The sequence below is a fragment of the Sinocyclocheilus grahami genome, unplaced genomic scaffold, assembly GCF_001515645.1.
Source record: "Sinocyclocheilus grahami isolate Dianchi unplaced genomic scaffold, SAMN03320097.WGS_v1.1 scaffold389.1, whole genome shotgun sequence".
Classification (NCBI taxonomy): domain Eukaryota; kingdom Metazoa; phylum Chordata; class Actinopteri; order Cypriniformes; family Cyprinidae; genus Sinocyclocheilus; species Sinocyclocheilus grahami.
Window position 1 is genome coordinate 1,077,711 of NW_015505568.1, and position 9,310 is coordinate 1,087,020.

The 9,310-nt window shown below is 31.4% G+C and overlaps 1 protein-coding gene across 1 annotated transcript in view; it reads left to right on the forward strand.

The window, feature by feature from the left end:
* Nucleotides 1-7,763: 7,763 nt before the first annotated feature.
* LOC107550146 (cyclin-dependent kinase-like 5) overlaps nucleotides 7,764-9,310 on the forward strand; it is a gene marked incomplete at its 3' end in the record, with an annotated part of 59,589 nt that continues 58,042 nt past the window's right edge. The window contains exon 1 of the mRNA XM_016231373.1: nucleotides 7,764-7,880. The remainder of the gene's footprint in view (nucleotides 7,881-9,310) is intronic.

A 9,310-nucleotide genomic window follows, 5' to 3' on the forward strand; every position in this document is an offset into this window, starting at 1 on the left:
ATATATATATACGTAAATATTTATATACATAAAATATTTATATATATAAAATATATACATGTTTGTGTGTTTATATACATAATAAATACAGTACACACAAATATTATGAAAACAAAACTTTTATTTTGGATGCGATTAATCTATGTATCTATCTATATAAAACATTTTATTTAAAATTTTATATAATATATATATATATATATACAATTTTAAATAAAATGTCAATTTAAATGTAAATTTAACAAGAATTAATACATTTATAATAAACTTATATTACTTGTAAAATATTATCATTAATTATTTATTATATAAAAAAGTATATACATAGCTACACATTAAATGTATCATAATTACAAATTAATACATAGATATATAATTGTAATTAAATATAACATAATAGTACTATAGTGCATATATATATATTATTATATTATTTAGTAATTAAAAAATATAATATATATAATAAAATTGTAAGTAATCCATTGAAAGCACACGGAGAAAGAAAATCTGTTAAACATTTGGAAGAATATCAGAACCACATATATAATAAACAATTAATGTAAAAACACTTTAGCTGCTACAGAGAGACACTGTGATGGTATTTAATAATTACTATATTAATTTTTCAAGGCATTTACATGGAATTTCTAAATACTTATAATAATACTATGGTACATCTCGGGGGAGAAAAAAAACATGGTGTTACCAACAAAATACATGACAACTGTGTTTTTTGTTTTTTTTTGCGTAAACTTTGTAAACAATATCTGTGTTTTGAACTGTGCATAACTGATGTAATAACGCAGTAATACTGCTATCTGAGCTTGGCGGTGAAAATATGAGTGTGTTTACAAACAGAGATGACTACACCCCCCCTCTGATCATACACACCATCAGCGATATGATCAATATCGACGAAACATAAACATAAACGCGTTATTTGATCAGACTCTTCAGAAATAACAACATCAGTGACCGCCAGCAGCGCAGAGAGTGCTGGACACCAGGCGAAATAAACGCCTGATTTATCATATGCAGCCTTTGCAAAAGCCCACCGTTGCCATCCCACAAGAACGACTGATATCCTAACATATGGGAGAGGATAGAAGAAGTGCGGAAATGTCGACCAACCTTCGCGATTTTGTCGAAATGTAGACAGAATTCAGCACTTTTCGCAGCTCTCCGTCGCCATGTTTGGGTCAGAACTGCGCATGCGCAGACGCGGGGCAGCGTCGCGTGTCTCGCGCATACGCACGCAGTATTGTGAAAACCTATTGCTCTGTTTATTAAAACGAGTGGAATCGTAAGCATTGTTTAAATCAAGCTTATTATCAGTATTATTTAATTAATAATTAATTAATTGATGTCATAACGTCATAACGTCTGCGATTTACTAGGACAATTTATTTATTTGATTTATTTTATTTATTTTATTATTTTATTTATTTATCAGATTATCAGACGCTTTTATCCAAAGCGACTTCAAAAATGAGGACAACAGAAGCAATCAATTGTAGCATTAAACCAACTAAAAACAGATCCAAAGCTAAAAGCTAAAACTTTATAAATGCTACTTATGCACGTTTTAAAAATAAAGAAATTAAATAAAAAATGACAAATGCATACAACAAAATGTCAAAATTTAACATTTAAATGAAAAACCAAAAATAAAGCTAAAAATAATTCAAAATATTAAAGAACAAAAGGTATGAGAGTATAATAACGATTCTAACATAACACCAAAATGTATGTACAACCATATATATATATATACACATACACACATTTATAAATTCAATATATATATTATTTCATTTCCATTTAGTTTGTTGAAGTATTAAAATAACTCAAATTAAATAAAGCTGAAAACTTAATAAAAGACCTATACAGACATAATAAATTCAGACATCATTTAACTCAAATTAAAATAAATAACAAATACAACTAATACAAATCAAACTACATTAGTTTATCAGTAATCCTAAAACAATAACACTGAGCCAAACACACATGCTAAAATAACAACAACTTACTGACACATAGTAAGAAATGGTTATAAAAGTGAAACAAGTAATAGGAATTGATTAAGTTAATGAAGATTGTTTCATTGTTTTAATGCATGCCAGTGTAGTTTTATCTTGTTTATGTAGCCATCTAACAAAATAATGCTTTTAAAGAATTCTATTATGCTCATTAAGCCTGCATTTATTTGATTCCAAAGTACAGCAAAAGCAGTAAAATTGTGAAATATTTTTACTATTTAAAATAACTGCTTTCTATTTTAATATATTTTGAAATGTAATTTATTTCTGTGATGCGCAGCTGTATTTTCAGCATCATTACTGCAGTCTTCAGCATCACATGATCTTCAGAAATCAGTATAATATGCTGATCGAGAAACATTTCTGATTATTATTAATAATAATGATATTTAAAACAGTTGAGTGAATTTTTTTCAGGATTCTTTGATGAATGGAAAGACCCAAAGATCAGCATTTATCTGAAATAAAAAGCTTTTGTAACTTTACACCATTTTTGGGAAAGAAATTATAGAAATTAATACTTTTATTTAGCCAGGACGCTTTAAATTGATCAAACGTGATGATAAAGACATTTATAATGTTACAGATGTTTTCTATTTCAGATAAATGCTGTTCTTCTGAACTTTCTATTCATTAAAGAATCATGAAAAAATTATACTCAGCTGGTTTCAACATAATAATAATAATTATAAATGTTTCTCGAGCAGCAGATCAGCATATTATACTGATTTCTGAAGATCATGTGACACTGAAGACTGCAGTAATGATGCTGGAAATACAGCTGTGCATCACAGAAATACATTATATTCTAACAGATATTCACATAGAAAACAGTTATTTTAAATAGTAAAATATTTCACAATATTACTGTTTTTGCTGTATTTTGTATCACATAAATGCAGGCTTGGTGAGCAGAAGAAAAAACATTAAAAATCATAACTGTTCTAAAAACATTTTTGATAAAAGTCCCATTAACCTTCTATGGTTCTAACCATGACATATTTTTTCAAAAAAGTTTGTATTACATGAGATTGCTTCAATCATACAAATCAAAACAGATTTTTGAAAAACATAATTTTTTAGAAATGTATAGATTTACTTGGAACTCATGCTAAACAAAAATAAGTCGATCCCTATCCTTTAACCTTCACTGAAGACTCACTGAACTCATCCTCACATCTGCACTCTTCCTACTGGCCTTTCCGTAAAATAGAAGAAGAAATCATTTTGTTATTTATACATAAATGCAACACTCTTAAAAATAAAGGTTCTTTCGATGGTTCCATGAAGAACACTGTAAAAAATGACCGTGAATTTAACGGTAAAAGACTGTAAAAATGCTACAGTAAAAACCTGTTAAATGGTTAACGGTAAATTCCCCTACTATATACGGTGAAAAACTGTACTGGACATTACATGTATTGGACATTAATTTTACGGTAGTATACCAATTTTGGAAGTGACGTATAATTTACAGTGAATAACCGTAAATTGACATTCTCAGAATTCCCTGCGTTACATTTCAAATTTAATGTTTTTTTGTTGAAATAACTATGTTTCTTCTTAGTTTTTCTTATCAGTTTTGTATATTAGGGTTGTGTGTTACACCTAATGTTGTTAAATGAATGTTTATTGCATTATTTCAGTTTCATGTGTGTTACCGTGATGGTGTTTAGTGTTTGTGTGAATGACACTGTGCAGCTTCTATATATGTTATTATTTAAAAGCTGCTTGTGATGGGCTTTGGTTCATCGTGTGGCTTTCTCATCATCTCCTGCATTTGGTGGTTATCAGTGTGTTACAAAGATACAAAACAGATTCCAGTACTTCAATAGGTTGGTAGATTAACATTATATCAGTTAATGAAATTACAGTATTTAACTGTAAATTTAAGTTAAAACCGTAAAACCTAAAACGTTGCTACCGTATTTTTTACGGTAAAATTCCGGTAACCACAGCTGCCGTTTTTTTTACCGTAAATTTTACGGAATTTTTTTTACAGTGTACCTTTAACATCTACGGAAACTTTCCGTTCCACAAAAGGTTCTTTAGATTATTAAAATGTAAAAACACGGTTCTTTCAAGAACTCTTTACTGAAAGGTTCTTTGGGGAACCAAAAATGGCTCTTATGCCATCACTGCAAAAAAACCCTTATTTTTAAGAGTGAAGTATGCTACAATGAACACTTCAAATAAATAAACTGCAATCATATTATTGATTCTACTATCAATAAAAAATCCCAATGGGGAAATACATTACTGCAGTTCCACTGTGGCACAGCGTTGCCATATGGAAACATTGATATTTTCTCAATTTACAGTAAAACTATGTTAGACAAAGTTAAATTGTGAATAAATATATCTAATTTACTTAACACAGATGCTGAAAAAAAATCCCCCTTGAGAAGAGATGTATAGAAATGAGGTTAATAGAGCGATTTCTGGAGCACTTCAGCAGGTGTGAGAAAGAGTTCTGGACTGACATTCAAATGTCATGTGACTTAAAAACAGCACATCATTGTCTACACTGTAAAAATAATTTCTGTAAAATTTACGGTAAAAAACGGCAGCTGTGGTTGCCGGAATTGTACCATAAAAACTACGGTAGCAACGTTTTACGGTTTTACTTAAATTTACAGTAAAATACTGTAATTTCATTAACTGATATAATGTTAATATACCAACCTATTGAAGTACTGAAATCTGTTTTGTAGCTTTGTAATACACTGATAACCACCAAATGCAGGAGGTGATGAGAAAGCCACATGATGAACCAAAGCCCATCACAAGCAGCTTTTAAATAATAACATATATAGAAGGTGCACAGTGTCATTCACACAAACACTAAACACCATCACGGTAACACACATGAAACTGAAATAATGCAATAAACATTAATTTAACAACATTAGGCGTAACACACAACCCTAATATACAAAACTGATAAGAAAAAACTAAGAAGAAACATAGTTATTTCAACAAAAAAACATCAAATTTGAAATGTAACACAGGGAATTCTGGGAATGTCAATTTACGGTTATTCACTGAAAAATTATAGTCTCTTTCACTTCCAAAAACGGTATACTACCGTAAAATTACATGTAATGTCCAATACAGTTTTTCACCGTATATAGTAGGGGAATTTACCGTTAACCATTTAACAGGTTTTTACTGTAGCATTTTTACAGTCTTTTACCGTTAAATTCACTGTCATTTTTTACAGTGTACCTAAAGGCCCTTTCAATTCCCATAGTGCAGTAGTATATCGTATTTTTTTCAGAGTAACAAGGAAATAAATAGAAATTAATTCTTGCCATATGGCAACTCTGCACCACAAAGGGTTAAGCAGGCCTAAAGAAAACATCATTTCTTAATGCTTTCTGAACTTTTTGCAAACGTTAAAGGAACATTCCATTTAATAATTTTGCAAACATCACGAGAACGTAACTTTTGGAATGTTCTCTGAACGTTCTGAAACGATTAAGAATGTGAACATCCAGCCAAACGTTTCAGAACTAAAACGTTCCACGAATTATGCATAAATAGCGTTTTTGTGCTGACGTTTTGAGAACGTTATCACACGGCAGATAACTCTGAACAAAACGTTTTATTAATGATACGTTTGTTCATAACTTTGAATGAACCTCGGCAGAACGCTTGAAGTTTTTAGAACGTTGTTAGCTGGGTATTACAAATACATAACGACAGTGGAATTTTAATTTGGGGCACAGAAATCACCAAAATATTCTATTTTACTTCTAATACAACATCATTTTAAACTTAGTGTTTAAAAACATAGAAAATCACTGGGAGAAACAAACAAACACACATACATTGTGCCTTTTAGGTGTCTGAGATTTTATATTATTAATGAAATTAATTTTACGTGTGTTTCTTTTCTCCCTCATATTGCCTGCGGTTGTTCCTGGCGTGTAGGTGGCTGACATCAGGCTGTCTGGCCATGAGTTTTTATAGTTGTGCTGTGGGTGTATGACTTTGACGTTAGAAGATGAAGTAGACTAATACATGAGCTACATCTCAGGACTTCATCGGGAGGATGTGCTGTTAGAAACAACTAATCTACTTGTTGACTTTAAGAGACATTTGGGCTGTGAAGGTCAAGATGCTGATTTCCATCATTCAAAAGGACATAAACAGCTTGACCTTCACATTGATTTAAATTCATCTATTCCATTCTGAATGTTTCCAACGTGTCTCTTTGTTCCCCAAAACCAGATTGGATTTAAAATAGCATCATATTCAAAGGCCGGAAATGAAAGCAAAGTAAAACTCTTAAAATCTAACATTACTAAAAATAGGTATTCATATTATTTTAAATCTCTGTGTACACATGTGTCACTAACAAAACAGGTTTTTTTTTTTTTTTGCAAAAATATATTTTTTCATCTATCCAATCCATATTTCCATTTTAAATGATCGCTGTTCTTCATTTGTCCGCTAGGCGGTGTGAGTGATTTGGAAAGGTGAATATATTGATTTCCGTAGCTTAATATATTCTGCGTTTTTGTCAATGCCATGCAATTTCATTTTTAAATGTATATAATACATTGATTTAACATTGATAATAATCAGAAATGTTTCTCGAGCAGCAGATCAGCATATTATACTGATTTCTGAAGATCATGTGACACTGAAGACTGGAGTAATGATGCTGAAAATACAGCTTTGATCACAGAAATACATTACAGTTTAACAGATATTCACAGAGAAAACAGTTACTTTAAATTGTAATAATATTTCACCGTATTACTGTTTTTACTGTATTTTTGATCAAATAAATGCAGCCTTGGTGAGACTTTTTTTCAAAAGTATACATTTTTAAAAAAGCTATAAAAAATAGCGTTGCGATGAATTAATTATATTTGAAAATATATTAAAATATAAAACAGTAGTTTTCAATTATAACAAATTTTCATAACATTACAGTTTTTACTGTATTTTTTTTACTGTATTACACAAACTGTTATTTATATATATATATATTTCACTGAAATGTGAAAAGTAAATACTAAAGAAATCATTATTTCGCCCTACATATATTAAATTAAATTAAATTATATTTACTTGTAAATATTTATTTATATTTATATTTACAAATTAACTGAAATGTGAAAAGTAAATGCTAAATAATCATTATTACTATTAATAATAATCATATTAAAAAATAATAATCATTATTTCACCCTACATATATTATATTATGTTATATTATATTATATTATATTATATTATTTACAAATTCACTGAAATGTGAAAAGTAAATACTAAAGAAATCATTATTTCGCCCTACATATATTAAATTAAATTAAATTAAATGTACTTATAAATATTTATTTATATTTACAAATTAACTGAAATGTGAAAAGTAAATGCTAAATACTCATGATTATTAATAATAATAATAATCATAATAAATAATAATAATCATTATTTCGCCCTACATATATTATCTTATATTCACTGAAATGTGAAAATTAAATACTAAATAAATCATTGTTTCGCCCTACATATATTATATATTGTATTATTGAAGAATTATTTAGTAAATGTTTTTTAATTTATAAAAATGCATCATATTACAGCGGTTCTCTCTATGATGTTGCTGTGTGCCACGCCCACATTGAGCTGCTGGTCTTCTGATTGGTTTAAATCCCAGAAGGGGCGTGTCTGCAACCAACCTCGATCTTGGAATCGGCTCCAATGACGCCAGTCTGGAAACTGTTGCTGTCGTCGCGTGCGGGTTGACGCGCAGCGGTGCGTTTCTCGGGCGCGTTTGGGGATGTGAGTGAGTGACCCGCGTCCAGATCAGCGCAACGCGTGAGTACACGGCCGTGTGGTGCGTGACTTGACTGCAGCGCTTTGCTGCAGTGTTGTGGTGTTTGTGTGCTTTATGGTTACAGTGTGTCAGGCTGCTGTGCGCTGGCTGCGCGTTCAGCTGCGTGTTTCTATGTGCGTGCGACTCCCACGCAGCGCGGAGCAGCTTCACTGCGACGCAGAAGCACAGAGACACACGCAGACACCGTGTCTGTCAGGGACACAGAAGCAGCACACCAGTCTGCTGGGTTATTTCTAGTACTTCTTGCTCAGATCAGGGATTGTTTGCTTCAGTTAATGCTGCTGAAGTACTCCTAACCCTCAAGCATCCTTCGGGAAGCAGCCCTTAACTGCTCCTTCCTGGATACATTTGGCTAGGAAGGTCTCAGGTGTGATTTTTTTCTTTTAATTCAATGTCATATCACTGTCTTTGATAAAATAAAAACGAGCAATGTATGCATTATTTTGGTGTTTGTTTGATTTATTTACCTCTAAATGTACCATATTTGTTATGTAAAATAGGCTAGTTTTTGCTATATTTAATATTTATTTTACTTCACTAAAAAAATAATTCAAGTAAGTTCAGACAGGCGAAACCTAAAAATATGGTGACATCTAAAATATCAATAGCCACTATTTGGCTGCATGTATAAGCTGAACTCTGTAAGCCAAATGTTGTAACGAACTTAACCTCTTACGTTTTAGATTTTGTCACAAGTTAAAATTGTAGAAAAAAAAAAAAAAACACATTTGTGTTGGGTGAGAGTAAACAAAGATGCCAAAATATGCTTACAGATAAATCTGACCATGCTATAAGGAAAAGACGAAGTAGGTAATCATTTATTTTTAACAAAAAACATCAAATTTCAATAACTCAACGTAAAATGGTACCAAACTGCTAAGAATAAACAATAAACCATAGCAAGTAGCGTGTTTCAGACATATTTTGTTTGGAATCATCAACAAATCTTGCAGTAGGACTTTGATCTGACTTTGAAGTGTGTTTGTGTGTTTGTATGTGTGTGTATGTGTGTGAGAGTGTCTGTTTGTGTGTGTGTGTGTGTGTGTGTCTGTTTGTGTGTGTGTGTGTGAGTGTGTGTGTGTGTCTGTTTGTGTGAGTGTGTCTGTTTGTGTGTGTGTGTGAGAGTGTGTGTCTGTTTGTGTGTGTCTAGTGTGTGTGATAGTGTGTGTGTGTGTCTGTTTGTGTGTGTGAGTGTGTGTGTGTGTGTGTCTGTTTGTGTGAGTGTGTCTGTTTGTGTGTGTGTGTGAGAGTGTGTGTCTGTTTGTTTGTGTGTGTGTCTGTGTGTGTGTGTGTGTGTCTGTTTGTGTGTGTGTCTGTTTGTGTGTGTGTCTGTTTGTGTGTGTGTCTGTTTGTCTGTGTGTCTGTTTGTGTGTGTGTCTGTGTTTGTGTGTGTGTGTGTTTGTGTGTGTGT